This window comes from Lepisosteus platostomus, chromosome 13 (genome assembly GCF_059453375.1).
Source record: "Lepisosteus platostomus isolate fLepPlt1 chromosome 13, fLepPlt1.hap1, whole genome shotgun sequence".
Taxonomy (NCBI): domain Eukaryota; kingdom Metazoa; phylum Chordata; class Actinopteri; order Semionotiformes; family Lepisosteidae; genus Lepisosteus; species Lepisosteus platostomus.
The window spans coordinates 26,046,476-26,062,894 of NC_142623.1; the positions used below are offsets into that span (position 1 = coordinate 26,046,476).

The following is a 16,419-nucleotide window of genomic DNA, read 5'->3' on the forward strand; positions in this document are numbered from 1 at the left end:
GGCCGTGCTTTGGAATGGGCTACTGCCCTGCTAGATCGCGGGGCTCTTGAAGTTCAGGATTATGATCTTTAGGAATTTTTAGGAAAAGGGGGTTTTTTGTTGTCCCTTAGTTGGTCAAGACTCCGCTTTCCGCCTCTCCTCCATCCACCAGGGCCGCAGGTCTGCACAAGATTATGCCATAGATTTTCAAGTAGCAGCAGCGGAGACTCACTGGGACGATGAGGTCCTTATTTTTCTTTTTTGTCAAGGACTTAGTGAAGAAATAAAGGACCACCTGGTAAATATTGGGCAGAACCTTGGAGGAAGTAATTTCCCAGGTGTTGGAATTAGAACTCAGAATTCGTCAAAGGAGTACTGAAAGATCTCGCACACCAATACTAGAGGCTCCTCGGCCATCACCTACCAGAACTTTAGACTCAGAACAACCTATGGAAATAGCCCACACCCAGTTAACCCCTGAAGAAAGAGAGAGACGCCAACGAGAGGGTCGCTGCATGTACTGTGGAAAATTAGGACACTTTAAAGCTGACTGCCCTGCTTCATACTCATCCTTGAGGCGCTGCCCACCTTCTCAAGATCCTAAGGTGAGTGAGATAATTCAATCCCCTCAGTTTTCCTCAGGATTTTCTATTCTATCTACACTTCTGGGGTAATCAACGGATGCCTCTTCTTGCTTTTATTGACTCAGGGGCGGCAGGAAACTTTATAGACCCCTCCATCGCTCGAACTTGGAACTTACCCTTGACCCTGGTGACTCCACCTCTTCGTGTTCAATCTATTGATGGTTCCCCAGTATCTCCTGGACTTATTAGGTGGCAAACTGAAATTATAAGCTTGCAGATTGGCGCCACCCATGTGGAAGACATCTGGTTTTATCTCCTTGAGACCCCAACACATCCCCTTGTACTAGGCTTTCCTTGGCTACAACAGCATGACCCTAACATTTCTTGGTCCCGTAAAGAAGTTTTAACTTGGGGACCCAGATGTATTAGAAATTGTTGTCATCTACCCGTAAGAATTGCACTCACGGCGACGTCCCCTTCCGGTGTTCTTACCATACCCCCTCAATATTCTGATCTACAGGAAGCATTTAATGAGCAGGAGGCCTTGGCCCTCCCACCTCATCGACCATATGATTGTGCCATTGACCTTTTGCCAGGTACTATCCCTCCTAAAGGTCGTATATTTCCGCTCTCCAATTCTGAATCTGAGGCCCTGAAAGTTTACATACAAGATTCTATGAAGGTTGGACTTATACGTCCATCCACTTCACCTGCATGTGCCAGTTTTTTTTTTGTGGAAAAGAAGGATGGTGGGCTCCGTCCCTGCATTGACTATCGTGGCCTCAACGAGATCACAATCCATAATCGGTACCCTTTGCCTCTAATTCCAGCAGCACTTGAGTCTGTGCATGGGGCCAAGTTCTTCACCAAACTGGATTTACGAGGGGCCTATAATCTAATCCGCATTCGGGAAGGGGATGAGTGGAAGACGGCATTCATGACAACCCATGGACATTACGAATATTTGGTCATGCCTTTTGGTTTGGTTAATGCCCCAGCAGTGTTTCAATCTTTTATTAATGACATTTTTCGGGATCTGCTACAAAGATTTGTCTTGATTTATTTGGATGACATTCTAATTTTTTCTAATCTCCATGTCAGAGAAGTACTCTCCCGGCTCATTTGGAACAAACTTTAGGTCAAACTGGAGAAGTGCACCTTCCATGCTTCTAAGATTCAGTTTTTAGGTTACATCATCTCTCCAGAGGGGGTGGAAATGGATTTGAATAAAGTCTCCGCTATTACGGATTGGCCCACACCCAAGAATCTCAAACACATACAACGATTTCTCGGCTTTGCTAACTTTTACAGGAGGTTTATTTGAAACTTCAGCTCGGTGGTCGCTCCAATAACCTCTTTAACTCGGAAAGGACCAAGACAAGGTAAATGGACCCCTCAAGCAGAAGAGGCATTTCAGCGCCTGAAACACCTATTCACAACAGCCCCCATCCTAAAACACCCTGATCCTTCCTTGCCTTTTGTTGTCGAAGTGGACACTTCTGGCCATGGTGTGGGTGCTGTTCTCTCTCAACGTCATGGAGAAAAACAGATTCCTCACCCCTGTGCCTTCTTCTCTAAGAAGTTATCCCCTGCACAGATGAACTATGACGTTGGTAACCGTGAGCTCTTGGCCATTAAGTTGGCATTGGAGGAATGGAGGCACTGGCTAGAGGGTGCTCATCATCCATTTTTTATTTACACTGATCACAAGAACCTGGAGTATTTGCAATTGGCCAAACGCCTTTGTCCTCGCCAGGCCAGATGGTCCCTTTTTTTAACCAGGTTTAATTTCCTTATCACCTACACTCCAGGCTCTAAGAACATCAAAGCAGACGCTCTCTCATGGATCCACGACCCTCCGGAGGCCGAATTGATTCCTGAACCCATCATCCCTTCTGGTAAGTTCCTGGCAGCTGTAAGATGGGACATTGAGGTAATTGTTCAACGAGCCTTGGTTGGACAGACGGTACCTCCTCAGTGCCCTCAGGACAAATTGTTCGTCTCAAATCCAGTCAGATCCGCAGTTTTACGATGGGGACATGACTCCCGTTTCGCTGGACACCCTGGATTCCAACGTACCTTGGATTTAATCTCCAGAGACTTCTGGTGGCCAACTATGGCCAAAGATGTCAAGGAGTATGTCCAGGCCTTCTCTATCTGTTCTCAAATGAAGTCTTCCCAGATGAGGGCGGCAGGCCTTCTTCAACCCTTGCCCATCCCTGACTGTCCCTGGACCCACCTCTCAGTTGATTTTATTACTGACCTTCCACCTAGCCAAGGACACACAACTATTATGGTAGTGGTAGATCGCTTCTCCAAATCTGCTCATTTTATTCCCCTGCCTTCTTTACCTACGGCTCGAGAACTAGCAGAATTGTTCGTACTGCATATCTTCCGTCTGCATGGCATCCCTAAAGATATTGTTTCAGATAGGGGCCCTCAGTTTGTCTCCCGATTTTGGAAGGCCTTCTGTAAGTCGCTGGGCGCTTCAGTTTCACTTACTTCTGCTTATCACCCTCAGGCCAACGGTCAGACGGAACGCATGAATCAAGAACTGCTGACCTACTTGCGGACCTATATCTCCTCTACCCATGATAATTGGGTATCCTTGCTTCCATGGGCAGAGTATGCACACAATTCGTTGTATACTGCATCTACTGGCATGTCTCCCTTTAAGTGTGCCTTAGGTTATCAACCTCCTCTTCTCCCAGACTCCCATCCCGACACGGAGGTCCCATCGGTTCAGGACTATATCACAAACCTGCAGACCTTCTGGAGAAAGGCCAAAGCCACCCTTCTTCGCACTGCAGCTCAGCAGAAGAAGGTGACTGATCGGCGCCGTCGAATCCCACCCAGATTTCGACGTGGTCAATTTGTTTGGTTGTCTACCCGTAACCTTCCTCTAAAGCAACCTTCTGGCAAGCTTGCTCCTAGGTACATTGGTCCTTTTCGTGTCCTCACCCAGATTACCCCAGTAACTTATCGGCTGGCCTTGCCTCCTACCCTTCGGATCCACCCTACTTTCCATGTTTCCCTCCTTAAGCCCTTTCACAGATCCACCCTGTCTAAACCACAACAAAAACCCCCACCGCCCCGAGTAATTGATGGACTCCCTGCTTACACTGTCAATAAGATCCTGGATTCCTGGTCTCGTGGATCCCTGCAATATCTAGTTGATTGGGAAGGCTACGGTCCAGAGGAGCGTTCGTGGGTTCCGGAGGATATTCTGGATCCCAATCTCATCCGAGACTTCCACCTCAACTTCCCTGATCGTCCCGCTAGGGCGTCAGGAGCCCCCCGTAGAGGGGGGGGTAATGTTACGATCCCTGCCTCCCGGCTATGGAAGAGGCAGAAGAAGGCGTAGCCTTACTCTATCAGTTTACCTATCAGTTTTCTTATTTACCACCACAAACCCGTCTCATCCTATACTTAAACACGTGTCCTACCTCCTCGCTCAGTATTGGTTTTCCTTTCGATCTTCCAGTTGCGCTACTCCTTCTTCTGCCTTGTGTCCTTCTTGGTTTTCGGTTTACGTTTTTTTTCCCCTTTTGACAACGGTTTTTCGGATCACGGTTTGGCTTTGGTACTCTCACTCTGTTTTGGATCTCTGGCTTCCCCTGAACTATCGGATTGCTCTATTGTCTACGGTTTCGGATCACGCTTTGGCTTCGGTAAGTCGTTCCCTTTTGGATCTCTGGCTTCCCCTGGACTCTCGGCTCGTTTCTTCGACTACGGCTTTCTTTGGATCACGGCTAGGCTTTATCAGCTCCTGCAAGTGGGTTCATTCACTGGTTTCGTTTTCTCTTACCGAATCCGTAACAACATGCATCTTCGGTATTGATTGAAGACCAAATAATAAGCAAAAAATAATTAACTGTTTAAATGAAATGATGCTAACCTGACAAAAAAACATGTCTATGTCTAACAAAAATAATAAAAACAAATAAAAATCAATAACAAATGTATCAATTCAACAAGAAATATCAAAGAATCTAGATTATTTTAAGAATAAAGTTAGTATGATACTGTTCCCATTACACAGTAAATGCACATTAGCTTTTAAAATGCCACTTTTAAAAGCTCCTTGAATATTTGTGCCAAAAAAAAACACTTATGCAATTGTATAAAAACTTGTACAGTATATGTCATTGTCTGCAAATTGGGTGACTGTTAAAATCAATGTAGGGAGTACACTATGCTGTACAAGTCACATAATTATAGTTATGCTTTCCTTTTGGGCTCTCTGTTTCTGTCAGAGAAACAAAAGCATTTTCCTCTTCAGTAAGATATAATTAATAAGTACAAAAGAATAAAAGACTGTCTGAGAAATGGTGTTTGAATTTAAGATATTTAATTACCACCTATATTTTACACTTAACCTCCCTGTAAAGAAATGTGTATTGTTGAGGCTTCTGTCAATTGGACTGCAGGGTCTACTATATGCAGTTCCGTGTCTCTGGCTTGTTATGTATGAATAACAACAGCAAAAAATGTGCCTAGAAACACTTACAGTATGTCCTCAGAAAATTCTAAGAAATGTATGTGCAAACATCAATGCAAAAAATAAAATGGATAGCTGGAATTCTGCAAAGTAATCTAAGCAAACATTATTCCAATAGTTTGCTTTCTATTAATTTGATTTTAGTTAATTGGAATAAGAATTATCCTACATATGAAATTTTTCAAACAATTGTTGAAGTGGTAAGCAAGTGCCCTTTATCATGACTCTTACATTTGCAAAGCCTTCTGACTTTTATTCATTGGGATATCTTTCTGATTTAGATTATTTGCAAGCCACATGACCACTTTGAGCAACATTTTAACCAGTCATTAATGACCACTTTTTCTTAAATTTGATATCATGGTAGTGTAAGTACTTGAGACAGGGCACCAAGCTATGTTGGAAATGGGATGCAGACAACCATATCATTTTTCTATTAAAATTCCAATTGCGTATCAGTCCATATACTATACCGGTACTAAACTGTTTCAATTAAAAAGGTATTATGATCTGCCTTCATTATACATTTAGCACATGTGAACATCATCTCCAGACCTGTTTAGGCTTTTTACAACTACTATGGTTTTTTAAGGGACTGAAGAAATGGATATGGATATCACCAAGGCAAGTCAGGGATGTGAGGTGAGTGGTCCAGCACTCCCATCTGTAACACTGTAAGCTCCCAGGGCTGAAGCAGGCAAAGTACTGTATATGTGGTAGAACGTTGCCCCTTCAGAATGAGAGAACATCCCTAACAATGCCTTTGATAATACAAATAATTGTATTATCAGTAATCCTACTTAGTTGGCCCCTGAGCAAGGCCCTTAACCCCAGCTGCTCCAGAGGCAGCGTATGAATGGCTGATCCTGTGCTCCGACCCCAAGCTTCTCTCTCCCCGTCTGTGTGCCTGTGTGTCTCATGGAGAGCAAGCTGGGGTATGTGAAAAGACAAATTCCTAATGCAAGAAATTGTATATGGCTAAGATCTTATCTTATCTTAAAAATAGAAGAGGTATAGTAATTGAATGCTTTGACATCTGCCATTCTCAAAGGTTTCTCACCCACACCCACGTGTTTACAGAATGTATGAACTGTACCTATTGAAACCAGGTTAACTCAATGTCAAGCATGAGAAGTCATCATCTTAATTATTGCAAGACCATTGCACACCCTGAAATTTTTAACAACCTAAGTGTATCTGGCAGGGATTATTATTTAACAATATGAATCACTTTGTAACAGTACAACATAGTGAACAGACACCACCAATATTAACCACAATCACTTTTTTACAAAAACACTATTGTGAATTTTAGTCCTGGTTTTATAGCACTACAATCCAACTGAACTTTTAAGAGGTACTTAAATTGCAGGTTAAAAGATAAACTACAGTGTCAGCTCACTACCCACAAAATTATTTTCAGTCACTTTGAATTGGAATTACTTCACTGAGGCATGCTTGTTATATAATTTGCATTATAACAATGCACTGCCAGCAAAACTGAAAGGTTGGTATCTCCATGAATATTCATAAATGAATGAACATAGATATTTATTCATGATTAATACGAGCTATCACTTTAGCTTCACACTGCTAGACATGGATCTCTACAATTTATTTCTCATTACTCTTTATCAATGTCTTCTAAAAATATGCTGGAAACTGAGCAAGAATCAGATTTTGTTTTCCTTTATAGAAGCTTCAAAGCTAGATTGAACATAATAAATATATGAATAAGTTAGCATGAGCAGCTACATCAGCTGCATATTTATACATGTATAGGTTAATTCCACCTCAAAAATATAAACAGATGTGCAATGGTTCTTCTGTGGTTCCTTGGTCAGGCACACAGAGGAGAGAAAGAGAGAGCAGAGATGTGAAAAGTAAAAATGACTAGCTGAGGCGGGGATCAAGATACATCAGCTTCACTTCCATCCAAAATACTGTGATGTCAATGGCAACTGTGGACTATTAAGTGATTTTGGACCAGATGGATATCTGCAGAGTAGTTGGTTAGCAGTGAGAGAGAAGATGTAAATGTTCTCTCCGACTTACCTTGCATCAAAGAGTTAAATTTCTTGTCCATATTGAGACTGAGAAAGTAGTGACGAATGTCATGAAGGGAGGAGTTAGTAATTAAAGGAAGATACTGTAAAGCTACTTACTTTTTGGCCCTGATTGAGATGTCAGCATGAGTAACTTGCTTATTGAAGGAAAATAGTGGTCATGTTTTTGGTCTTAAGTCAACTCAAGAACCAAAAAAAACATAAAGAATTTCAGATGGAATCATTTTGTAAAACTGTTGTTGTGACACTATCTGTACACATATAAAAGATGATCAGAAAGCCTAATCTTGGAGCCAATTGCTGTAAAGGGGCAAAATGAGACAATGCCACCACAGAATTTCCTCTAACCACAACTGTTACTGTATTCAATCCAGGAATTATTTCTACTCATGGCTCCACATGGAATGATGTGTCTGAAGGTTAGGATCTACAGTAGGCCGTTGAATAAGACAACAAGGTATGAGAATGCAGCATTAGTCCATTTTCTGCTGAAAATTTGTTAGAATGTTTTGCATCCACACAAATGTCAAGCTGTGGATGGCTGAGCATCAGGATGTGGTAAGCTGTGACTTCCCCAGCTGGCACACAAGCCTCTCAGTTTCCATTCCAGTTAGTATTGCAAAGAAGGGAAGATGTCTCAGGACTCTGAAATGCTTGGCTTCCATTCCTCCTAGTTAGTGTTGGCAATGTTATTTTTTACAGAGCAGTTTCTGCTTATTTTTTAATCAACATTAAATTAGTACACTGCAAGTTGAGCTCTTGTTTTGAAATGCACAGGTAAGTACAGCCTTATTTCCATGGGGAAATCAAAACTTTAACACAGTACATCTCTTAAGCAATGAAAGTCTTTGACATTCGTTTGCCTCAGGCCTGAAACTAAAGAGTACTAGATTAAAAGCAGTAATTCTGTTTTGCCAGATTTCTCTCCATATACATAACTTTTAATTTTAGAGAACAATACTGCTCTGTTATCATTAAAATATAAAAAGGTTGAATTCTCATTTGAATGGAACTGTTTCACACAAGCCTTCTGATTTTTTTTTTAAATGAAGCAGCACTAAGGCTTCTTTGCTGTGGTGTAGCTGAGACACCTTAATATGAAGATACCCTATTAGATTTTATTTTGGACAATAAAGATCAGATTATTATTAATTTTTTTATGTTATTTCCTTCCTCTGATGAAGAATACGTTGCAAGACCTTAGTTGTTTATTGCTGAATAGGCCAGTTCATTAGCCTATTCATAAACATAAGCACATTTCATCCAGACTGGTGAAGTTGTAGTTTCACCATTTTTGCTGGCTTCAAAGCTTAAGCTAAACTGAAACACTTCATCAAATGTGTACAGCAAAATGATAATCCAAATTATGTCCTGCATATAAGAAGACTCAGCCTACATGTTACTCCCTAATATGCTGTATGGGAGAAATGAGTTATTGCAAACAACAAAACAGGCCATGTTCCTTCTTATGGATATTGTTAACAACTACCACTCCTTAAACGCACAGAGAACAACATCAGAATCAGCAAAAGTCAACTACAGTATAGTTGCATGACATACTCTGATTTTGGTGATCATGGATATCTTTAAATGCTGTAGTAATAATGATCCCAGGTAGTGTGCCTAATTATTATAAAAAGTCTTTTAGCATGATCAGCCCAAGCAATACACAGTGCATGGAGATATACTGTAGCATCAATTTGAAAAATGACAGGTGAGAAAGGCTTAAATGCAGAAGCTTTTTCACACTTACTTTGCCAGCATTGGCTGGTATAGACTTAAGTGCAAGATTCTCCAGCTTTGTGTAATGTGTCATTGAGAACACTCAGGTTAACCTTCCAGAAGCATGCGGATTTAAGTTGGATATTTATAGTAAAAGACAGCATCTGACCTCAGGGTGGGCTACTAACCCAGAAGTGGCACATTGATTTACGTTCCTGTTAGCAGGCTCTCTCTCTTATTACTCTTCCTTATTTTCACAATGTTCAAGCAAAATATTTTTGTGATAAATTGTATAATTTATGACCCCACTGAAAATCCTGAACAATTCATAATAAACAAAACTCTGGATCACCTATTTTCACTGATGACTTTAATATACCATAAAAAAAACATGGAATGTACCATTTAAAAAAGTAAGAGAAAAGGAAAACATAAGGAAAGGTATGAGATGAGAAGTCATTTAGTGAATTATTTATTGCCTAACTCACAAAACAGAATTTTAGAAAAATGCACATTGTACAAACATTACCAAAAACATAAATTACTTTTACATATTACTGTTTTTATACAGTTTTCAGAAGACTTAAATGTGCAGTTATCTCTTCATTATCTGAATGAAAATGTAGAGAACAGAAACATACAGAAAAAAATAAAAACAAACAGAAAGAATAATTTATAATATTTTTGTCTCTGAAGAGTTAAGCTATAACTTAGCATCAGGACTAGTACTACTGAAGAGAGAAGGCAGAGAATGATCGAAGTGTTAGCCTTTACAGAAAAATCTCATTACAACTCTAGTCATACAGACAAGAGTGTTTGCCAAAACAAAAGTGAGACAAATCACATCAACAGGAAGATCTGCTGCTGGGGGACAAATTAGAAATAGTATCCTATCTTGTAACTTTCTTCCCTCCTGTCACAGTTTTGCTATGAGCTACATGATTGCCTCTCAGCTGTTTCTAGTTATATACAGTAACAGCTCTGAAGCATGGAGTAAAAACATTCACTGAAGCTCTTCCTGCTACAGGCTACACTATAGCTTTACATAGAGTGTTGTTAGCAGCCTGTAGTATTCTAAAAGTTTTTGGTACTCGTGACATCCTTCAGGATAAATATGTCGTAATGTTTGGAAAACGTACTCACTTAACTTAATAAGCATTCAAAACCCTACAGTTCTCCTTCCAGTTCGCCAAACAAAGGCCTGTATCACAGTGATTCAGTCAGATATGTTTGTTTTGTGCAAAGGCTTTTCTCATTTCATTACAAACTGTCAAAATAATAGTTACTGTATATCTGGGCTATCAAAACGTTTCTGAGAAAAGTGTTATTAGTGATTGGATTACAGTAAAATAACTGACACTTAATAGACAATTATGCACAACAGCCGACAATGCCATCAACATTATTATTAATATAAATATTTTTTAAGTTCACATTATTTAAACTGCACTTCTATTTTTGATAAAATCAGGGTACAAACTAACTGATTTAGTTTTCTGTATGGAAGAAATTATTGATTCTAATGCCTGTGGCATGAAGGTGAAATGTATGAAACAATTGACCATTGTTTCTTCATCAGTAAGATTTTTTAGCAATTCAGTCTTTCAGCAGCATCAATTCAAATTTTACCTGCCGCTACTAAATCATTAAATAATGAAATTCAAGAACAGTCAACAAAAACTGAATTCAAAGGTATTATAGCCTTCTCTGTCAATTCTGTTTCCCAAAAACTAAAGGTCATTACTTTTCATTGGTTCATTGAAAGTTCATTGTATGCTTTCAATATTTTGTGAAGCAATCAATATTCATACAGTATATCTTCCATGAAAAGTAAAAGGATCAGTTTTATACAGATTAGATCCTCTATAATTACAGTACAGCTCTGAGCATGTTCTAAAACATTAATTGTATACATTGTTTTAAGAAAATAAAACAATTTTCACTTATTATTCTCAGTAGTGCACAATGTCTTTCCCCAATGATGTAAACCAGTGGTTCTCAAACTTTTTGGACCAAGTACCACCCCTGATCAAACCAAAGCATCCAAGTACCATCTTCTCATAGGAACCCCAGAATTTCTCAATGACCAACATTAATTTCTGGAGCAACCTCTCTTATTCGTGCAACTACACCGCTATGTTGGCTTGTCATTGCTCTAGTACTGTCTGTACAAACTCCGACGCATTTTATCCAGTCGATGCCATTCTCTATGATAAATTCATTCAGAAGCTGAAATATGTGCTCTCTTGTTGTGCCTGTTGGTAGCAGCTTACAGAACGGAAATGTACCCTCAAACTCAAACTGACATAAACAAGCAAATTGGCCAAATCAACTACAGACACATCTTATTGGAGTGAAAAACATCTGCTCACCTTAATGCGCTCTATGAGCGTACTTTTGATATCACCCGCCATTTCAATAATTCTATGAGTGACTGTGTCTTTCAGAGGGGGCAGCAGGTCGAGCTGTTTAGCAGCTTTTTCTCCACACATAATACATGTCAGCTCTTATGCCAACGGTAAATAAGGTTCTTCAAAAATAGTGTGGGGCTTACCTGCTTTAGCAATCCGCAAGCTTGCATTTTTACCTGTTTGCATTTCAGGAGTCCGTCTCAGAAGTTAAAAGAAGTTTTTATTTCATGAGCATGGGAGCGAAACACAGAGACGCTCTGTGTATTTTTCTCAAATTAACTTAGAACAGTTCTTAAATATTTTTCTGTTATCTATCACGCTTTCCTGTGCTCACAAGATTACTAGCATAGCAAGAATACTATGTATTCTTGTGTTAACAACATTGCCATTGTTCCAAAATCACGCACATTCTCCTACCTCCCTATTTGCAGGAGATAGCTTTTTTTTAAATACAATTGGTCACTTACGTCTGTAGCACACATTCCTATAGAGTGGTATAGAATTGTATAGTATCTCTTCTGTCCTCTCAAGTATTAGCGCGCGCTGTATCATAGTATGTAGGCTTCATATTCAACATGTATTAAAATAGAAAATATGAAAACCTGTCCCGATTTTTCAGCGCACACAACAGTTCCAGGGTCATATGGCGTACCAGCTGGCGGCACTCCGCGTACCACTCCTGGTACACGTACCACAGTTTGAAAACCACTGATGTAAACAATAAGGGCAAATATGTTTAATATCACAGTTTTCATTTTGTCTAATGTTCTATGACAATAAACTTGTCACGGATGTTGGAAAGGATGAACCGTGGAATGGCAGGAGAGCGAAAAAGACCCTATGCATAGCGGTGAGACGGGGGTAAGCCCGGGCTCAGCTGTTCATGGAATGCCATATAGAAACCTATGCCCTCATGTAGTGGACGTGGGGTGACCTGGTGCTAGGAGGGTCTCAGGACATCCGAACGTCAATGCTGAGCCACGGCAGACTGAAAGACCCGGAAATATATAGCCCTAGAGAGAGAGAAACACCGGAAGGACAACAGAGAACCGAAAATGAGAGACAGGACAGAGCAGGATCTCCTTTGAAGTGTAATATCTTAATTCTGACCCCTGCTGGTCATGAGTCATAATTCCTATCACATCCATTGTACATCACGGTGTTCTTCACATGATGAACAAAACAAGTCTAATGGTTTTCATGACATGAAACTTTCATTGTATTAATGTATTAATAATTGTATTATGCAAAGGGGTTTAGAGTGGCCAAGGACACAAATCAATGATATGAAACCCATATTCTGGATTAAATGAGCCAACATCTGTGTACGCAGACTGAAAAATTATTCATGTAGGAGGAGTGTTCAAAGGATAACGTGTCAGAGTGTCTGTAGCTTGACTACCAGAAAATTTGGATCCTTTTCTTACAGACACCGTCCAGTGTGGATTCAAATTCTTCCTGGTCAGTCACAAGACCACTGTCTTTAATATAATGTAGATGGGTGAAGGTGCTGTATTTGTAACATGTACTATCCACTACTGGCTCTCAGTCACCTAATAGAATAAAGTTTTGATGCACAGAAGCAGCAGTATTTTCCAAGTGTGGACTGTTTCCATTGACCTTTCCTACCTTACTCAAATTACAGTGAAATATACTAATGTACTAATGTAACTCAAAAATGGACAGTTACTGTTTGAAACATCAAGTTAAAACAGATTGAAATATCTAAACGTTAAAAGGCCTGTAAGAGGACTGAAAATTTCAGCAATCAAATTGCATCAGTTGAGAACAAAAGCAGCTTGTTATCAGAGCTATATTTTTTAATAGACCCCCGGGATAAGTAATTACAGCTTCACAGAATAGAGTTATTTTCCTCAGCATGCTATTTCACTGTATGTTATTCCCCCAATGGAATCTTTGCAAATGAAAATGTTACTTCTTTTAAGCACACAGAAGCAGGTGCTTTCCATTAAAATATATGATTTTATTATTACTATTATTATTAATATTAATAATATTATTATTATGCATAACAAAGTGCTGGATCCTGTGTTAAATTTCAAATTGAGGCACCTTCTGTGCAGAGTTTGCACATTTTCTCGCCTTCCGATGATATGCTGGCTTGGTTAATTGGTGTGTCCAAATTGTCCTGTGTACCCTGGAAGGATTGTTATCCATCTTGGGCATAGTCCTACCTTGCACAATGTACTTCTGTAATGGGCTCCAGTTTACCACAACACTCACCAGAAATGAACACTTTTATGATAATGTGCAGATAGTATTAATATTGCTGATTGAAACTAAATAAGATTCAGAAAACCAAATAACTAAATACTTGTTCTTTTGCAGCCTACACATGCTGATGCAGCTACCCATCTGAACTACTTCAACCTACTTCTGCTGCGACCCACTATGCCTTCCTCTAAATCTTTTTCTAGATCTCTTCCTCATTCCTTCTCTTCCTCCCTGGGCTACTTGCCCCCTCTCTTAACATTACGTCTCTTCACAGCGATATGTTCCAAGACCAGGCTTTCTAACTACCTCATATTCCTTTACAGATGTGGTTGTTATAATATAATTCCTAAAGGATTTCGCCTAAATTTTAACACTTTTTCCGTTGACTCTGACACCACCCAGAGTAACACTCAGAGACTTCTACAACAATTTTCGCGGAAACTAATGCTTTCTACCATTTTTTCCCTCGAACAACAGTTTACCCTTTCTGACAACAACATCAAAGAAGCTAAGGAATTTTTACGGCTAACAGCTCCACATCATCTTCCCTTTTATAACTAACTTCATTAGATCCCTCAAACTACCAGTTCCGCACTTCAGAGAAGGAAAAAAAACTCAATCGTCTTCTACAGGAAAAAACCATCAACACCCCTACTACCTCCACAAGTCCTCACCTTGTTAGTATTGTATACTCTCTGATCTTTCCCTTTCACAGGACATGCGATCTCTTCTCAGCAAATGCCCCAGTTTTGTACCAGTCCCCAAGAAACTGGACATCCCCCAAACCCAAGCTGACCTGAACCGCTTTTACCGCAGGATTCATCTCAGAGCACATTTTGCTGATGACTCCTTCTCACAGGCAGCTGACAACAACCCGGTGATTGATGTTATTAACAATATCAATCCCAAACAGAGCTGTTGGACTCCTCCCTCCGGTCATTTTCCACCAGTCGATTACTTCATTAACCAATGCATCAATCAAGCTCCCAAGACCCTTTCTAAACCCAGGAAACACAGGTCTAACCTCACCCAAGGAGAAACTCAGGCGCTCCAATCTCCCTGCAGTACAGATGATATTGTCATTAAACCAGCAGACAAAGGAGGTGCTGTTGTGCCAAAAAAAACTTTATATTAATGAAGCCTCCAGACAACTAACCGACACTTCTGCTTGCCATCCTCTCCAACACTGGCTACCATAAGGAAGTGGTATCCACCATCTCTCTTCTTATCAGCAGAAAGGAACTCCCCCAGGAGGCAAACTGGCTCATCGTTGAACATCCCCAGGAGATCCCAAGGAGGAGGAATTTTACCTCCTCCCCAAAATCCACAAACCGACACCACTGGATGCCCCATCGTCTCAGCATGCAACTGTCCGACTACTCACATCTCGGCCTTTCTTGACAGCCTGATGAGACCGCTGGTTGAATGAAAGGCTCCCTTCATATATCAAGGACACTAACCATGCCCTCCAGCTTTTTAACAATTTCCAGTTTCAGGGTCCAGAATGCTACATTTTTACAATGGATATCACATCTCTCCACACCGTCATTCCCCATAATGACGGTCTTAAAGCCCTCAAGCATGCGCTGGACAAATGCACAGCCAGGGCCGGATTAATGAACAGGCTAGCATAGGTTGTAGCCTAGGGGCCCCGGATTGATCCCTGATTGGCCAGAGTATTTTTTTAAACCGACCTGTGGGCCTGATCACGGGCCCCTGATTGGCCAGGGTATTTTTTTTTATTAATTGGTCCATTTAAACATTGAATAATTTGTGAACCAATGATTAGTTAGATGCAATGGCTTCACAGTTTAAATGTATTTTGACGGATTCATCTGGTGATCTCTGGTGCAAGTTTACAGTAGTTAGCCTCAAAATGTGTGACAGAAAATATGATAGTGGGGCGCAAAAAAGAAAAGCACAGAGGTTAAAAGAGCAGTGTGAGCAGAATCTACTTAAAAAGATCCCCAGATTGACTGGTTATTTCAAGTTTGTTGAGCCAGTGCAACAACAACCACGGTTGAAAAGTTAGCTGCAGCTAGCTCTAGCCTGGGCGCAGTCTACATCAATGCCAATCATGAGGACGAGCCAGCTCCCACAAAGAAACATGAGTCAGATGCAGAGCCATCTGAAAAGCCACCGCAATCTCCACAAGATCAATGAACCATGTCTGAGCCGCTGCAATGGCTGTTGCACCTGCTGCTGTGGAGCAAACAGCTCTTGCTTCCTATAGCTTGGACCCAGCATGCTGGGGTAAAATAGATGAAACAGATGCGGACATTCTGCAATAAATTTAGCCTGAAATCGTGTCAAAATCAAGACATGGATGTTGCAGCATCGGAAAGACAACAAACTCGGAAATGGCGAGTGTGTCAAGAGAAAGATTGCTGTATTCTCCTTCGAAAAATACAGTGTTTTGTTTTGCATGTCAATTATTTGGGGACAACGCTAATCAGTCCGGACTGACTGTAGGCTATAGTGATTTCAAAAATGCCGCTGCACGCTTGGCTGAACAAGAAGCGTCTGAGAGCCATAGAAAGGCTATGGTTGCATACGTTATGCGCTGTGCTGATAATGGCCTAATAGATAAGAACTAAAAAGGAAGTTTGATAATGAATATGAGTATTGGACTAACGTCTTAAAAAGAATGGTTGCAGTGTTGAAGTTCTTAGCAGAGTGAGGGCTGCCTTTTTGGGGGACACAGTGAAACTTTTGGGCGCCACGAGAACAGGGACTTCATGGGTGTCCTCGAAGTTATCAGCGAGTTTGATCCCTTCTTGACAGCCCATATTGAAAAATTTCTAATCGCAGTGTATTGACTGATTTGAGTCTATTGACTGCAATGGACTTGCACGAGTTGGGAGTGTCCTGCTGTTCTTGAAATAATGCGCTCAAACAGGGTGGTCATTGGTCCCTGCTGT

At 40.5% G+C, this 16,419-nt stretch overlaps 1 pseudogene; it reads left to right on the top strand.

Moving 5' to 3' along the window:
• Positions 1-13,644: 13,644 nt before the first annotated feature.
• LOC148650247 (uncharacterized) lies at positions 13,645-14,899 on the top strand (annotated as a pseudogene).
• Positions 14,900-16,419: the final 1,520 nt, after the last annotated feature.